Below are 18,032 nucleotides of genomic sequence, written 5' to 3'. Positions count from 1 at the left end.
CGAATACCATTTTCTGTTAATTTGTAAAACGTATAACAATCTTAGAAACAAATATATTCCAGGAAAATATTACGTGTGTGTTTCGTAAGGGTAACGGGTAGGCTGTGAAGTCAATAGGTTTATATTACGTTAGGAAGTTAGGGGTGTGTCTTAGTGGCCGTACGTGGTATTTTACATTAGGAGATTAGAGATTTATCAGTGTCGGTAAGTGGGCGTTACGTTAAGAGATAAGGGGCGTGTTGTAGTGCCCAAAGGTTGATGTTACTTCAGGAAGTTAGGGGTGTGTCTTACTGGCTTAAGTGGTATTTCACATTAGGAGAGTATGGATTTATCAGTGTCGGTAAGTGGGCGTTAAGTTAAGAGATAAGGGGCGTGTTATAGTGTCCAAAGGTGTATGTTACTTCAGGAAGTTAGGGGTGTGTCTTACTGGCTTAAGTGGTATTTCACATTAGGAGAGTATGGATTTATCAGTGTCGGTAAGTGGGCGTTAAGTTAAGGGGCGTGTTATAGTGTCCAAAGGTGGATGTTACTTTAGGAAGTTAGGGGTGTGTCTTAGTGGCTGTACATGGTATTTTTACGTACGAAGATAAGGGCTGTATTAGTGTCTGTATGTATGGGCGTGGGCGTTGTGTATGGAGGTGGATGTTGGTGACGGGGTAACGGTGCGATGTGCGTGCTTGTGTGTGTGTGTTTTTTTTGTGTGTGTGTGTGTGTGTGTGTGTGTGTGTGTGTGTGTGTGTGTGTGTGTGTGTGTGTGTGTGTTTGTGTGTGTGTGTGTTTGTGTGTGTGTGTGTGTGTGTTTGTTTGTTTGTGTGTGTGAGTTTGTGTGTGTGAGTTTGTCTGTGCGTTTTTGTGTGTGTGTGTATGTGTTTGTTTCTTTGTGTGTGTGAGTTTGTCTGTGTGTTTGTGTGTGTATGGGTTTTAGTGTGTGTCTGTGTGTTTATCTATGTGTATGCATATGTGTATGTGTGTGTTTGTATGTGTATGTGTGTGTCTGTGTGCGTTTGTGTGTGTATGTGTTTGTTTGTTTGTGTGTGTTTGTGTGTGTATGTGTTTGTTTGTTTGTTTGTGTGTGTATTTGTGTGTGTGTATGTGTTTGTTTGTTTGTTTGTGTGTGTGTTTGTGTGTGTATGTGATTGTTTGTTTGTGTGTGTGAGTTTGTCTGTGTGTTTGTGTGTGTATGGATTTTGGTGTGTGTCTGTGTGTTTATTTATGTGTATGTATATGTGTATTTGTGTGTTTGTATGTGTATGTGTGTGTTTGTGTGCGTTTGTGTGTGTATGTGTTTGTTTGTTTGTTTGTGTGTGTGTGTTTGTGTGTGTTTGTCTGTGTATTTGCGTGTGTATGTTCGTGTGTGTGTGTATGGGTTTTGGTGTGTGTGTTTGTTTATGTTATGCATATGTGTACGTGTGTGTTTGTATGTGGATATGCGTGTGTGTGTGTGTGTATGTTCGTGTGTGTGTATGGGTTTTGGTGTGTGTGTTTGTTTATGTTATGCATATGTGTATGTGTGTGTTTGTATGTGTATGTCCGTGTGTGTTCAGGGTATAACGGGTGTTTTACCGCTTGGCCTGACGTGCCTTATACTTGGCAGGATCTCAATGGCGGGGTCTATCTCATTTGTCACGGCAGGTCGCCGTGTATGGCAGCTGATTGTCAGGTATTCACAGACAACGACATATTGTTACGAATTGATTAGTTTGAATCAGAGGTTAATGAGATCGGATCTAACTGAGTCGCTGTAATTGCTGACTCGGAGACCAGAACAAATCCCTTCCCGTCACACACCACCCCTCTCCCAAGCTTCGATCATATCAGTCTTCTTGTAGCAAGATTATTATACTACAAATAACAATGTTGGTATTTCTATAACCCCTCAGGGAGGTTTTGGGTTTTGAGGTTTTGAATAGTAATTGACATGTAAAAAGCTGTCCAATAGAAAGCGCCATATTACGAGTGGTGTCATCATGATTTGCACGTGCTGGACCATGACCAATCAGCGAAGGTGCTCCTCACACGTGACACTGGTATCAGTTTCAGTCAACATCGACAATATAGGTCTCATTGGGCTGTATCAGTCTTATATCATCATTTAAGTGAGTGAGTGAGTGAGTGAGTGAGTGAGTGAGTGTGTGAGTTGGGTTTAACGCCGCTTTTAAATATTCCAGTTATATCACGGCGTGTCAGCTTAATGTGGGACGAAAGCCCGAAGTGATGCAGGTCTCAGACGTTTCCCACTTCGGTGAAACCCACGAGCACGGGTATGGTGCTGACAAACCTAGACACATAATCGAACCCACAATCATAGGGTTCTGGCGTGCCCAGGGGACGCAACTCTGTTTTCAACCGGATGAGGTAAGCGGGCAGATTACATAGTACTGCTCATGGGTAGGTCCGGGTGTGGTGGTTCAGCCCCCCCCCCATAATTGATGTAAGAGACTACTGATGTTTTTAACGCTGTGAGCAATCGAGTCTGGACCAGACAATCCACTGATGGTTATCCTGAACAACGACCCAAGCCGTTGGAGTACAATGCGCGCTTTAACCAACACCCCGGGCCTGACCCCCCCCCCCCCCCCCCCCCTCCTCTAACACCCCCCATCCCACCCCCAGGGATCAATTATAACTCGGAGTGCCACTGGGTAGTGTTTCACGAGCATCGGATGGTTGCAATGTGTGATGGTTGATCGTGTACCATGTTACCGTGACGTCGTGGCAGAGTGCTCATGCTTTCAACTACTGGTTTACCTGGAGGCTCAGACAATATACAGACCGCCGTGATGCAGCTGGAATACTGCTGACTGTGCAGAAAATATACTGACATGCTGAAATCAGTGATAAATCACACAGACACGACGCTAACCGACCTAAGAACAGTTTGTCTTAAGGCCAGTTGTCGCGCTACACCGGAGGGCGATAATTAATCTGCAGATAGTTAATTCCAACTGACGATAATCAGTGCTACTTATAATACAGAAGATCTACCACGTATTGTGTTGTTTAACACCTGGCCTGGCAGTAGAAACGCTCGATCTGGGCTGTTAATGTTCGTGTTGTAGAACGTGTACTGCATTTTACATACTGATGCTGAGGAGATACAGTTATCAACAGGGGAGTTACATGTAAACCTCGTATATAAAAAACACCTGATTTTTTACCGGTCCGGGATAGTAATGAGTCATGGCATTTCCAGCCATATATGATTAAATCATAAAAATATTCATTATTTTTTTGTTACTCGTTTCTTTCGCGACTTGGCTCGGATTAGCTGTAATCTGGCTTTATATCACAATGGGGGCGGTCGGGTAGCCTAGTGGTTAAAGCGTTCGCTCGTCACGCCGAAGACCGGGGTTCGATTCCCGACATGGGTACAAAGTGAGTAGCCCACTTCTGGTGTCCCCCGCCGTGATATTCCTGGAATATTGCTAAAAGCGGCGTAAAAATAGACGCACTCGCTAACTCATATCACAATGAACTGCATGTACTGTAAGATACACGGACTGAAATACGGGTACGTGAATAGAAAGCACTATGCAACTCTATGCAGTAGATGGGTAGACGATGCGCGTTGAAGATGGGGGTCTCACCCCATTTGTCAGATACCTCAAAATCCCAGATGCCACTATCCAGCGCTTGTTACCCAAGCTGATCATGCCCAATTTGGCAGACACCTCATGAGAATATAAGATTATAACAATGATCACTGACCACAAGATGCTATTCCGTTGGGGTTTTCTTTTGTAAAAAGAGGTTTCTTTTCTGTGTTACAACACCATCAATAACATAAATATCTTAAATCATAAAAAACCCTTTTTAAATCATAAAAAACCCTTTATTAAATCATAAAAAAAACTTTTTTAAATCATAAAAAACCTTTTTCATGTTGATTCTGCTTTTTATTTTTTATCTTATTAGCCCAAAGTTTATTTTTCTTTGAAATCCTTTTAGATTTATTGGATATAAAACAAAACAACATAGCTATCTGCACATTATAGTGAGTGAGTATGGTTTTACGCCGCTTTCAGCAATATTCCAGCAATATCACGACGGGGGACACCAGAAATGGCCAGACATTTACCCATGTCGGCAATCGAACCCCGGTCTTCGGCGTCACGAGGGAACGCTTTAACCACTAGGCTACCCGACCGCCCCTCTGCAAATTATAACATTTGAGACATATTCCCTTTTATATTTGCAATGGGTATATTATCAAGTTTTATATCAGCAAGCTTCATAGAACCCGACTGTCTGAGATTTATTCTAACTAATTACATATCTGTGGTATTTATTTTTGATGTTCATCTCTTATATTCTTCCCTTTTTTATGTAAATTAATACCGCGGAGGATCGTATTTTGGAGGATTTTTGTATAAACATTAAGCATTAAGCGGCTGGTATACCATTCGTCACCACTCGCCCCTTTCCGTAACCTGCAAGAAGACTCGTCCCCCTATCGATGAATGTTATGTGCGAAAATACGACAAACCAATCAGAATACGCGTATGATTTCAAGTTCTTCGTCAAAGAATCCCTCAGAAATAATTTCTGTTTTTACATATGTCTTGCATCTAAAAATATACCCAAGACACAGTTAAATGTGTTCAATCATACTGTATAATTTCGCATGTCCCGATGTGCTTTAAATTGCATCTGAAATATATATAATATATGGGGAAATATATGTGAGCCATCGCGCAACGAGTTGACAATTGTTTTAGGTACGCCCGTTTGCGCTTAGACGGAACCCGGTTGCAAATATGGCCATGAGAGGAGCACGAGTCGCTATTCGGCTTGTCTCGGAATAACACGAGTTGGTCACGAATGGCTGTTATACATAACATGCACGTGTCGACGTGTCGATAGTAATCAAGATGCAGATAACAATAAGAACGTATTAAGGGTTGTAGAAAGACGTTGTAGAGAGGTGCATGACAACGTTTAGCTACAGACGGCTGCATTGCACCTAGGGACAGTCTATTGTCAGACAACGAAGAGCGAACGTGACAACGCTACGTCTTTACCACAGATCACAGCCATATACTCTGTACAAAAAAACATACGTCTCGAGCACGCGACACTTGCAAGTGGTACGGAGAGGACTTACAGAAAAAGACATTGGAGCCATTTTTTTCACCACAGATATTAATATTCAAATGACTAATTCTAATAATTATGAAATGACTAATATAATACTATGAATATAGCTACTACCATTCTTCTATTACTTCTAGGGGCGGTCGGGTAGCCTAGTGGTTAAAGCGTTCGCTCGTCATGCCGAAGACCCCGGTTCGATTCCCGACATGGGAACAATGTGTGAAGCCCATTTCTGGTGTTCGCCGCCGTGATATTGCTGGAATATTGCTCAAAGCGGCGTAAAACCATACTCACTCACTCACTCCCCTCCTCCTCCTCCCACTACTACTGCGCAGAAACTACCACAATTGCTGCAACTACTGCTACTACTGCCACGTTACAACTGTTACTGATGATGCTACTTATACTACTGGTACAACTGGATGATGATCATGATATCAACCACTGGTTTGTCTGGGCCAGACTCCATATGTATAGCCCACCGTCATGTTGATTGAATATCCATCCTCCCGGGTACCCATTTATAGACATTATTATTTCCATTGACACTGTATTTTGCAATAAGTTATTGGTAAACGTCTGAGACCTCCATCACTTCGGACTTTCCTCCCATGTTAAGCAAACACGCCACAATATGGCTAGAATACTGTACAAGGCGGCGTTAAACCCAACTCACTCACTCATAAATTATGAACTGAAAATACGAACAAGTCGAGTCTGTAACGCCGGGAGTACAGATTGGGGCGGAGGGGTAGCCTAGTGGTTAAAGCGTTCGCTCGTCACGCCGAAGACCCGGGTTCGATTCCCGACATGGGTACAATGTGTGAAGCCCATTTCTGGTGTCCCCCGCCGTGATATTGCTGGAATATTGCTAAAAAGGCGTAAATTCAAAACTCACTCTCTTGTACAGAGTAATACAAGAGGTTGTGAATTCTGTGATCTGTGACCCTCACCAACTGTTGTCAAAGATTACCAGCGTGTAGCCAGGTGACACACGAGGGCCCCCTACAACTTTCCCCTCACCCTTGCTTTGTCCCTGGCAAACACCATTTACCTTTTGGGGCTAATGTCCCACTGACAAGATACAGTATTTATTTGATTATTTGGTAAAACTTAGATTCCACTTAAGGCTCTGAGGTGAATGTCTCTGACAGACTTCAAGTGGTTGTACCTAGAGATCAGGCCGATACGTGAACCCCGTTTATCCGGCTTGTACCTGGTAACCACTCACTATAGGTATGTTTATGTGTAAGTGAGGTGACGTGAAATGTGGTTTCAGGTTGAGTTCAAGACTACTGCACTTATATACCGACGCGGCATGTGTGTGTGTGTGTGTGTGTTAGTGTGTTAGTGTGTGTGTGTGTTAGTGTGTTTGTGTGCGTGCGTGTGTGTGTGCGTGTGTGTGTGTGCGTGCGTGTGCGTGCGTGTGCGTGCGTGTGCGTGCATGTGTGTGTGCGCGTGTGTGTGTGTGACATTGTCGCCTTGTCGCATTGTCGCCCTTCCATAAACAAGCAAAAAGTGTCAAAATTCACCAAAGCGCGACATTGCGACAATGCGACAACGCGACATTTTGAATAATCTTTTTTATTTTACCAAAGCGCATTGTCGCCCCATCAAAAATGTGTAAAAAAAAGCGTTAAAATGCGCGACAACGCGACATTTGAAAAGCTGATGCTCTATTATTAATATGCCTTAATTATAAGTATTACAACTCCACACCTATAGCAAATGAATTGTATCTTGTTCAAGTCATGCGCCCGATCCTAAAGTTTCAACTTTTGTTTAAACAGAGGGACAAAAAGTTATATTGATTTTGAGATTGCAAAACGGAATATGACGGTCTTGTCGGAATTGTGGCTTAGTCTCAAAACGAGGCTTAGTCCAAGATGGCGTAGCACAAGATATACATCAGTACAAGCTAAAACATATTGCAAGTGTATAGGACTTCTGCTGGTTGTAGCGCTAAGGACGCCCATCGTCTCCTATGGTGCTGCCTGTGTACGGCTAGTTTGTCTCAAGAGTCCTCTAATCGGGCACCTTGCCGGAAGCAATCGGGACACGCATATGATTCTCTTGTCTTTTATCATACCCTATAAACCAAACAACTCCCCGCGTTGAGAGAGTAAACAATGCCCTTGCACTCAATCAGCTATATGTTTATGTACCCAACCACCTGGTATAAACAACCGTTAATATTACCAATGGTCCGTCACACTCACAGCTCGACAACTGTGGAGGGTGTGGGTGGTTGGGGGGCAGCTCTCGAGTGTCCCGACCCCCCGAGTCAAGCCGGTGAGGGCTGGGACGCCCACTATCGCCTGTTGAGCGTTACTGTATTACAGCAGATCGGTGATAAGTCTATCAGATGTGTGTAAGCGTTTGATAGTGTCGGGTGGGTAAGAACTTGTCTTTGCGTGTGGCGGCTTATGGTGCCATGTGCGATGTGTACAGGCGGTTTATATACAAAATCAGGCGGAGGGGTCGAATTCGGTTATCTTTTATCCAGGATTTGTGGGTGTGGTAGAGGAGATGGGTGGTGGCCCTGTTGGCGGAACCATGGCGGCAATGACACCCCAATACTGGCTCACACGTGTGACCATTTCGGGAATCGAACCAGCTGTTCGACGTGACTAACGATAGCGTTGGTAAAAGGGTCACAGTTTGTCACGTCAGTTGACACGACGGCGTTAACCTCTTGTGTTCTGTGGACAAGGTGTCCCACAAAAGTCTTGGGTTGGAATCCCATTACGGAGCATAGATAGCTAGAGTGAGTGAGTATGGTTTTACGCCCCATTTAGCAATATTCCAGCAATATCACGGCGGGGGACATCAGAAATGGGCTTCACTCATTGTACCCATGTGGGGAATCGAACCCGGGTCTTCGGCGTAACGAGCGAACGCTTTAACCACTAGGCTACCCCATCATCCCTGGATAGCAAGAACCGTGATTCTAATTTCTGCTTTTTAAATCTTCCAAAAGACAGCGATCGCCGCGAATAGCTGCAAAATTGCTGATGCGGCGTTAAGCAATATTCACTCTCTCTGAAAACGCAGCGAAATCATTTTGGCGAGTTTCTGAGTGAAGGTGGCGTGAAGTACTACTCCGCTGTTGTCGTGGTTACAATTGGTATCATTCGGGACCAACTCGTGTTGTTCCAGGACAAGCCGAATCTTCTTGCAGGTTACGGAAAGGGGCGAGTAGTGACGAATGAATTGGTATAAGCTGCTGAGCATTTCACCTCACTTAAACAATAGAATGGCTTGTTAAAGTTACAGGTCGTCGGGGAAAATAGCAGAAATATTGCTGTCTCTGGCGTAAAACAATATTCATTGACACTCTGTATAGAAGCCCGTGTGTGATCGTGGTGGGGTGTGGAGTGTGGGATGCAGGGGGTGGAGATCGGGGAGACGGGTGTGTGTGGTTGAAAAACATTTTTGAGCACAAAACAATGAGTGAGTGAGTGAGTTGGGTTTAACACCACTTTTAACAGTATTCCAGTTATATCACTGCATGTCAGCTTAATGTGGGAGGAAAGCCCGAAATGATGCAGGTCTCAGACGTTTACCACTTCGGTGAAACCCACGAGCAGGGGTATGGTGCTGACAAACCTAGAAACATAATCGGGGCGAACAGGGACTCGAACCCACAATCATAGGTTTCTGGCGTGCCCAAGGGACGCAACTCTGCACAGCGAATCGCGGCGCCTTAGACGACTCGGCCACCCGTGACCCCGAGCACAAAACAAGTACATTGCAAGATGAAAGCAGGTATTCGAGTCCCTCACTAAAAAAAACGTTTTGAAAAATGACGAAGTCAGGAACGTGTATACAAGTCATGCCGTGTGAGCTTATACCGTTTCTTTATCTTCCCAGTCGACACTAAAAACTTGTCACTCATGCCCTAATACCACGATCAACGTCGTACACGACACTTTTATCAGTAACTAGTCGAGACACATTCATGAAAATGTATTTAAAGTAGTATTCATAGACCTTGTGATAAATATCCCAATTAATGACATTATTAAATACCAACTATAATTTCTCACAACGTACACGTTGATATAGTGTTAATGTACCACGTGGCACCAAGGGGGTTGTAGGTGATATGAAAACATGAACATTCATGATTAAATGACCCAAAGGGTTGTGGTGATGCCATTAAGTTAAAAAAACCCTACTGCCAGTGTAAGGCCACAACAAATTGAGTATTTCCTTTTTAGTGTTGCCTTTCAGTGATTACTTTTATGAGTTATTGTTTTTTCATAATTATATATATATATATAAGATTATATTAGAATAATACAGAATATATATATATATAAGATTATATTAGAATAATACAGAATATATATATATATATAAGATTATATTAGAATAATACAGTACCCATATATATATATTCTGTATTATTCTAATATAATCCTGCTGGGGTCCATGCAGGAAGCTAAAGTACTGTAAGTCCACATGGACCCTAGCGTGGTGATCTACCTTCGGCTGCTGGCGATCTATAGCCCTTTTTTAAATTGTATTGTAACATATAGTGATTTCCTTTTATGGCTGAAATATTGCCGATGTGACGTAAAGAATAAACTCACTCACTCACTCACTCACTCACTCACTCACTGAAAGAAAAATCTAGATATTAGAATAATACAGAATATATATATATATATATATATATATATATATATATATATATATATATATATATATATATTCTGTATTATTCTAATATCTAGATTTATATATATATATATATTCTGTATTATTCTAATATCTAGATTTTTATTTCAGTGAGTGAGTGAGTGAGTGAGTGAGTGAGTGAGTGAGTGAGTGAGTGAGTGAGTGAGTTTATTATTTACGTCACATCGGCAATATTTCAGCCATAAAAGGAAATCACTATATGTTACAATACAATATAAAAAAGGGCTATAGATCGCCAGCAGCCGAAGGTAGATCACCACGCTAGGGTCCATGGGGGACTTACAGTACTTTAGCTTCATGCATGGACCCCAGCAGGATTTACATAATCCCTTCAGATGCTAGCGATTATTGACAAATTTAGCCAAATTAAAAGAACACATATTCTGCGATTAAAACTGTATTTGGAATAACATACTTTGAATGATATGGACTTACGATACCCTCTCAGGCGGACAATAATGTTACACTACTTTAACCCCCTTTGAGGATACAGCCACGATCAATCACAGATATTAAATTATTCCACTAATGCTAAAAAGTCATTTATTTTATACAAAGCAAATTAACCAAATTTATTAAACAACTGATTTTTCTTTCAAGTGCTTCAAGTGTTGTTGGGAGTACAATGCAAGGACCATGCGTGTATATCATAATAACTGCCACTACAACTACATCTACTGTTACCACCACAAATACTTCTACTACACCCGTGAAGAAGTTAGAATAGGTCTTCAACAACCCATGCTTGCCGTGAAAGGCGACTATGCTTGTCCTAAGAGGCGACTTACTGGATCGGGTGGTCAGGCTCGCTGATTTGGTTTACAAACTGTTGGATGATCAACAAAATCTCCCGCTCGTGTCTTTTGATATCAAATATATCAACAATCGTTGATAAAAGTGGAAAAAACTCCTTAGCAAGCCTCAGAGTTTTTCCACTTTTATCAACTTGTGTTGACATATTTGATATCAAAAGACACGAGCGGGAGATTCTATATGAATTATACATCTTATCCATATTTGACTTATTGCCCACTTTATATTTAGAGCAAGTTAAAAATTTTAACATGTTCGAACTTTAAACATATTTAAATTCTGAACATATTCAAACGTTTTTAAATTCTAAAAATCTTAAAACTTTAAACATGTGTTTATATTACCAACATGTTTTAAACGTGTTTTAATTCTAAACATGTTTAGATTAAGGGGATGTTGTAAATAGGTGGCGTTTAGGCAGTGAGACGATAGCTCATTTCATGTGTTTAGATCCTGGCAGTGTTAAGATAGTTTCAGACCGTCGTCACGTAGCTGGAATATTACTGATAACGGCGTATCTATCACCAGCTACTTACTATACTCGAATAAAACATTCAGCTGTAGGAAACCTAAGAACATGTAACGTGTTTTCATCTAACCTGGTACAACATATAGTGTAACGGGCACGAATTCGAAACACTACTCTGTTAAAGATAGGGATATTCGTATTATTTCAGGCGGGGATTGAAGGTGACTCATTGCTTGAATATGTTGTCACACAATTAGTATCGCGATGAAACCACCGCATTTATTCGTGACCAACTCGTGTTATTCAGGGACAAGCCGAATAGCGACTCGTGTCCCACTCACGGCCATTTTTGCGACCGGCTTCCGTCTTAGCGCAAATGGGCATACCTTAAACAATTGTCAACTCTTTGCATAATGGTTCACATATATTTCCCAATGTATTATATATATTTCAGATGCAATTTAAAGCACATCTGGACACGCGGAATTATACAGTATGAATGAACACATTTAACTGTGTCTTGGGTATATTTTGTAGATGCAAGACATATGTAACATCAAAAATTATTTCTGAGGGATTCTTTGACGAAGAGCTTGAAATCATACACGCATTCTGATTTGTCGTATTTTCGTACATAACATTCATCGATAGGGGGACGAGTCTTCTTGCAGGTTACGGAAAGGGGCGAGTGGTGACGAATGTGTCGGAATGCTCATGTAGTCGGAATGCGTATTTTCCCGATGAGACGTGGATTTCTACCATTTGACCTGCTTATTTATGCTTCATGTTATTTATAAGCAGGATTCTTTGAGTTTCTATCAAATGTTCGGCAGTATTCGTTTGAAACTATATATGTATATATAACTTAGTAAATACCAAAACCTTTGTAACTTTATGTCTCGTGAATGTTTTATCTGCTACCATTTTCCTGGCGACTAGTTTTGTATAGGTTTCAGTCAGCGGGCACCGTGTAGTATATTATAGAGGAGATTACATCTCTGGAAGCAGTCGGCCGCGGTGGATTAGCTCGTTACAATACACGCCATGTAATACTATAAGGCAGTCTATATGGAACTACATGGGCTATTAAGACGGGCAGGGCTCGCTTGTCACGACAATATTTATGGATTATAGTATTACAAGCAGTAACTATTTATTCTAAATCACAAAGACCCACAGTGTGTGACAGGAACTTTGAGAATTATGTATTGATAAGATCTGTCAGTCGGGGCTTTTAAGTTTATACTGCGGAATTAATTGGTTCATAAATATGGTGTAATATTCAGGATAGCAGGGACATTGGTATCCAAAAGTCACCGGGGTCAACTGCAGGGGGCCTACAAATACACACCGCCTCCTTTTAAATGGACATATTTGTTTATTTATTTATTTATTTATTTATTTATTTATTCATTTAATTATTTATTTATTTATTTATTTATTTTTAAAAATATTTTATTTTTCATTTTTTATTTATTTATTTATTTATTTATTTATTTATTTATTTATTTATTTATTTATTTATTATTTGTTATAACTCTTAACTAACAGAAGAAGTGTTTGTTTGTATATTTGTTGTTTAACACCGCAGTCAGCAATATTCCAGCTATATGACGGCGGTCTGTAGATAATCGAGTCTGGACCAGACAACCCAGTGATTGACATCGTGAACATCGATCTACGCAATTGGGATACGATGACATGCATCAACCAAGTCAGCGAGCCTGACCACCCGATCCCGTTAGTCGCCTCTTACGACAAGCATAGTCGCCTTTTACGGCAAGCATGGGTTTCTGAAGACCTATTCTACCCCGGATCTTCACGGGTCGTCTCAGCCCTGAATGGGTACTGAGTATAAGATGGTAATGTGACTGTTAACCTTGTTGCGTCTCATGGTTGCTCAGGTAATACCCTCCTCAGGGAGCCGAGAATGAAAATCAAGTGCATACTGAATATTGATCGGAGCAATAATGGTGTTACCGCTTGGAGCATGTTTCAACGAATGGACGATACCGCGTTACAAACATCCATTGATTATTATTATGATAATTATTTCTTATTTTGAAGTTACTGTAGTATATAAATGTTATTCAAAATGTGCGGAGTGGCGATATCACGCTTACCAACCTATTCAGATTAAGACAATGTCATGGTATGTTCGTTTGGATCAACCTGTCAAATGATTGATTTGTTCGCCCCCTAAAAATACACCCAACACCTATGAAGTTGAACTAACAATACCCAGACCCACAAATAGAGTGTTAGGCAGATTTGTATCGCGGCAGAACGTGTAAAAGAGTCGTAACATAACTTCGTCCTGTTTACTTTGAAGTTCCCAAATCACATCAGGGCCTTTGTTGACCGTGGCAACTGGTGGCAACTAAGCCGTCTTCGATTAGATGATCTGATACAACAGTTTACCCGAGAGAAGCCATTGATGGCGCGGGTCTGGCGTGTTTTCGAGATATTCGATCTGTACCAAGGTCTGTGATTATTGACTTATCTCCTGATTGATACATAGCAGCTATAACGTATTAGTCCGTTGATATACTGAAACTGGTATCTTTAATCTCAGTGTGGGATATTGGGAGATATTAACCGGTATGGAGGATTATAAAGTGTCAAATTACTCATTTAATGCCTTCTTGTTTTGGCAGCCATGTTTTCCCCGTTATGACTACTGGGGTTTCTGAATGGTCAAACTTCGTCTTTGACCGCATTAAGTTCTTGACCATTTAGTTTGAAAACTTTACACAGCACCAATCCGATTTCCATTTAAATGGTAACAAGGAACTGGTAATGGGCAGTTCCGGGAAATAGTATTTTAGTTGCTGTTGTGAACACCTTTTTAAGCGGAGGAAATGTCAGTTCTTAGTGAGTATTGTTTTACGCCGCTTTTAGCTATATTCCAGCAATATCACGGCGGGGGGACACCACAAATGGGCTTCACACATTGTACCCATCACGGGAATCGAACCCGGGTCTTCGGCCTGAAGAGCGAACGCTTTAATCACAAGGCTACCCGACCGCCCTCAGTTCTTAGACTATAAATACTCTTATTTAATTTTAATTAATAAGGTTGCTGCAATATGTAATATGTTTGTATCTGCAAATATTATGAACGACTATTTTTAATATGCATTGAAATTTTAGAACGTTGAGTGCTCTTATTGTATAATCAAGTTAATATTGTCTCCCGGGCATTTTAGGCCGGAGGGTATATTACATTTTTGTGCGAATCGTTTTTATTCCTGTGTAACATATGCCGTGTTAAACATTATTAAAATATTGTCTTATCTTATCTTTATCTTATCTATTAAAGTTGATCAAACCCCGCAGTGTTTGATTGTAAGGTTGTGGTGCATATCAAACCCAGTGATCACCGTAGTCAGAGATCGTCTTACAGAATCACACAGCGGCGCCATTGTCAGGAATCCTGGCTGTTGGTGTTTGCAGTCCTTTTTTTTTTAATGTAAACAGGCCAAAACTTTATCGAAATACGTGTGTTTCCTGTACCTATACCCCGGTACTGCATCATCATTATATCCGTCAGTGTGAGGATTGTGTAGGGTGGGGGGGTGGTTGGTGGGGTGGGGTGGGGTGGTGGGGTGGGGTGGTGGGGTGGGGTGGATGTTTGACGGGGTGTATGTGTGTGTGGTGCGGGGTTTGACGGGGTGTGTGTGGGGTGCGGGGTTTGACGGGGTGTGTGTGGGGTGCGGGGTTTGACGGTGTGTGTGTGTAGGGTGCGGGGTTTGACGGTGTGTATGTGTGTGGGGTGCGGGGTTTGACGGGGTGTGTGTGGGGTGCGGGGTTTGACGGGGTGTATGTGTGTGTGGTGCGGGGTTTGACGGGGTGTGTGTGGGGTGCGGGGTTTGACGGGGTGTATGTGTGTGTGGTGCGGGGTTTGACGGTGTGGGTGTGGGGTGCGGGGTTTGACGGGGTGTATGTGTGTGTGGTGCGGGGTTTGATGGGGTGTGTGTGGGGTGCGGGGTTTGACGGGGTGTGTGTGGGGTGCGGGGTTTGACGGTGTGTGTGTGTAGGGTGCGGGGTTTGACGGGGTGTGTATGTGTGTGGGGTGCGGGGTTTGACGGGGTGTGTGTGGGGGTGCGGGGTTTGATGGTGTGTGTGTGTAGGGTGCAGGGTTTGACGGCGTGTATGTGTGTTGGGTGCGGGGTTAGACGGGGTGTGTGTGGGGTGCGGGATTTGACGGTTTGTGTGCATGTGGGGTATTGGATTTGACGGGGTGTGTGTAGGGTGCGTGCTTTGACGGGGCGCGTGGGGTGCTGGGTTTGACGGGGTGTGGGGGGGGGGGGGGGGTGCGGGGTTTGACGGGGTGTGTGTGGGCTGTGGGGTTTGACGGTGTGTGTGGGGTGCGGGGTTTGACGGGGTGTGTGGGAGGTGCAGGGTTTGACGGGGTGTATGTGTGTGGGGTGCGGGGTTTGACGGGGTGTATGTGTGTGGGGTGCGGGTTTTGACGGGGTGTGTGGGGGGTGCGGGGTAAGACGGGATGTGTGTGGGGTGCGGGGTTTGACGTGGTGTGTGTGTGTGTGTGTGTGTGTGTGTGTGTGTGTGTGCGGGGTTAGACGGGGTGTGTGTAGGGTGCGGGGTTAGACGGGGTGTGTGTAGGGTGCGGGGTTAGACGGGGTGTGTGTAGGGTGCGGGGTTAGACGGGGTGTGTGTAGGGTGCGGGGTTAGACGGGGTGTGTGTAGGGTGCAGGGTTAGACGGGGTGTGTGTAGGGTGCAGGGTTAGACGGGGTGTGTGTAGGGTGCGGGGTTAGACGGGGTGTGTGTAGGGTGCGGGGTTAGACGGGGTGTGTGTAGGGTGCAGGGTTAGACGGGGTGTGATTAGGGTGCAGGGTTAGACGGGGTGTGTGTAGGGTGCGGGGTTAGACGGGGTGTGTGTAGGGTGCGGGGTTAGACGGGGTGTGTGTAGGGTGCGGGGTTAGACGGGGTGTGTGTAGGGTGCGGGGTTAGACGGGGTGTGTGTAGGGTGCAGGGTTAGACGGGGTGTGTGTAGGATGCGGGGTTAGACGGGGTGTGTGTCGGGTGCAGGGTTAGACGGGGTGTGTGTGGGGTGCAGGGTTAGACGGGGTGTGTGTAGGGTGCGGGGATAGACGGGGTGTGTGTAGGGTGCGGGGTTAGACGGGGTGTGTGTAGGGTGCAGGGTTAGACGGGGTGTGTGTAGGGTGCGGGGTTAGACGGGGTGTGTGTAGGATGCGGGGTTAGACGGGGTGTGTGTAGGATGCGGGGTTAGACGGGGTGTGTGTCGGGTGCAGGGTTAGACGGGGTGTGTGTGGGGTGCAGGGTTAGACGGGGTGTGTGTAGGGTGCGGGGTTAGACGGGGTGTGTGTGGGGTGCAGGGTTAGACGGGGTGTGTGTAGGGTGCGGGGTTAGACGGGGTGTGTGTAGGGTGCAGGGTTAGACGGGGTGTGTGTGGGGTGCAGGGTTAGACGGGGTGTGTGTAGGGTGCGGGGTTAGACGGGGTGTGTGTAGGGTGCAGGGTTAGACGGGGTGTGTGTAGGGTGCAGGGTTAGACGGGGTGTGTGTGGGGTGCGGGGTTAGACGGGGTGTGTGTGGGGTGCAGGGTTAGACGGGGTGTGTGTAGGGTGCGGGGTTAGACGGGGTGTGTGTAGGGTGCAGGGTTAGACGGGGTGTGTGTAGGGTGCGGGGTTAGACGGGGTGTGTGTAGGGTGCGGGGTTAGACGGGGTGTGTCTAGGGTGCTGGGTTAGACGGGGTGTGTGTAGGGTGCAGGGTTAGACGGGGTGTGTGTAGGGTGCGGGGTTAGACGGGGTGTTTGGGGGGTGCGGGGTTAGACGGGGTGTGTGTAGGGTGCGGGGTTAGACGGGGTGTTTGGGGGGTGCGGGGTTAGACGGGGTGTGTGTAGGGTGCGGGGTTAGACAGGGTGTGTGTGGGGTGCGGGGTTTGACGGGGTGTGAGTAGGATGCGGGGTTAGACAGGGTGTCAGTGGGGTGGGGGGTTTGACGGTGTGTGTGTTGGATGTGGGTTTTGCACGAATCCATTGACAAGACTCCCCTTTTGAAAAAAAGTCCTGCTCCCGCCTCTGAAAGTAGCCTTCAAACATTCTTCTCAAAACGTAATTAAGTAAGTAACTTGTAATTCAAGAAAAATACCAAGGTTTTAAGTTACGAACCTTCTTACCTATATCTGTTAAGTGTATTTTAAGGACGTTTGTTTGTTTTTCATTGTTAAATGTAACATTATGTAAATTATGGTTTCTTTTGATGAGCAGGAACTCGCTAAGTGCGGCTAGTCAATACCACACACAACAAACGACTGTCTGGACGACAAACTCTTGAAGGGTTACTTTTTAACCCCCCCCCCCCCCACACACACACTTTGTCGGCTAATTGCAAATATAGCACTGTTAATATATATTTTATACCGTCACGCTATACATAGCCTACAGTGTGAATATACTGAATATTGTCTATGTGACAATTATGCAGCATGCTTCTTTGTCTCTGCTCTGTGCAGGTGCGTCCCTTGGGCACGCCAGAAACCTATGATTGTGGGTTCGAATCCCGGTTCGCCCCGATTATGTTTCTAGGTTTGTCAGCGCCATACCCGTGCTCGTGGGTTTCACCGAAGTGGTAAACGTCTGAGACCTGCATCACTTCGGACTTTCCTCCCACATGAAGCTGACACGCCGCGATATAACGGGAATACTGTTAAGAGCGGCGTAAAACCCAACTCACTCTGCTTTATATTACATAGAACGTAGAGCCATGCTGAAAGTTGGATTGTATACGATCTTTCCAATGAAACACGCTTCCGTCAATGTAGCGGTGTATTATATATTACGTACGCTTCCCCCTGTTATGAAGGTTATTCGGTCAGTTTCGCTGTTGGACAAAACGCTGCGTCATCTTTTGCATTGCCTCCATTCATTTTAAACCGAAGACTTAATATAGTAAATATTTGATAAG

Source organism: Haliotis cracherodii, unplaced genomic scaffold (genome assembly GCF_022045235.1).
Source record: "Haliotis cracherodii isolate W230 unplaced genomic scaffold, xgHalCrac1.p SCAF_12, whole genome shotgun sequence".
Classification (NCBI taxonomy): Eukaryota; Metazoa; Mollusca; class Gastropoda; order Lepetellida; family Haliotidae; genus Haliotis; species Haliotis cracherodii.
This window is presented reverse-complemented; position numbering follows the sequence as displayed.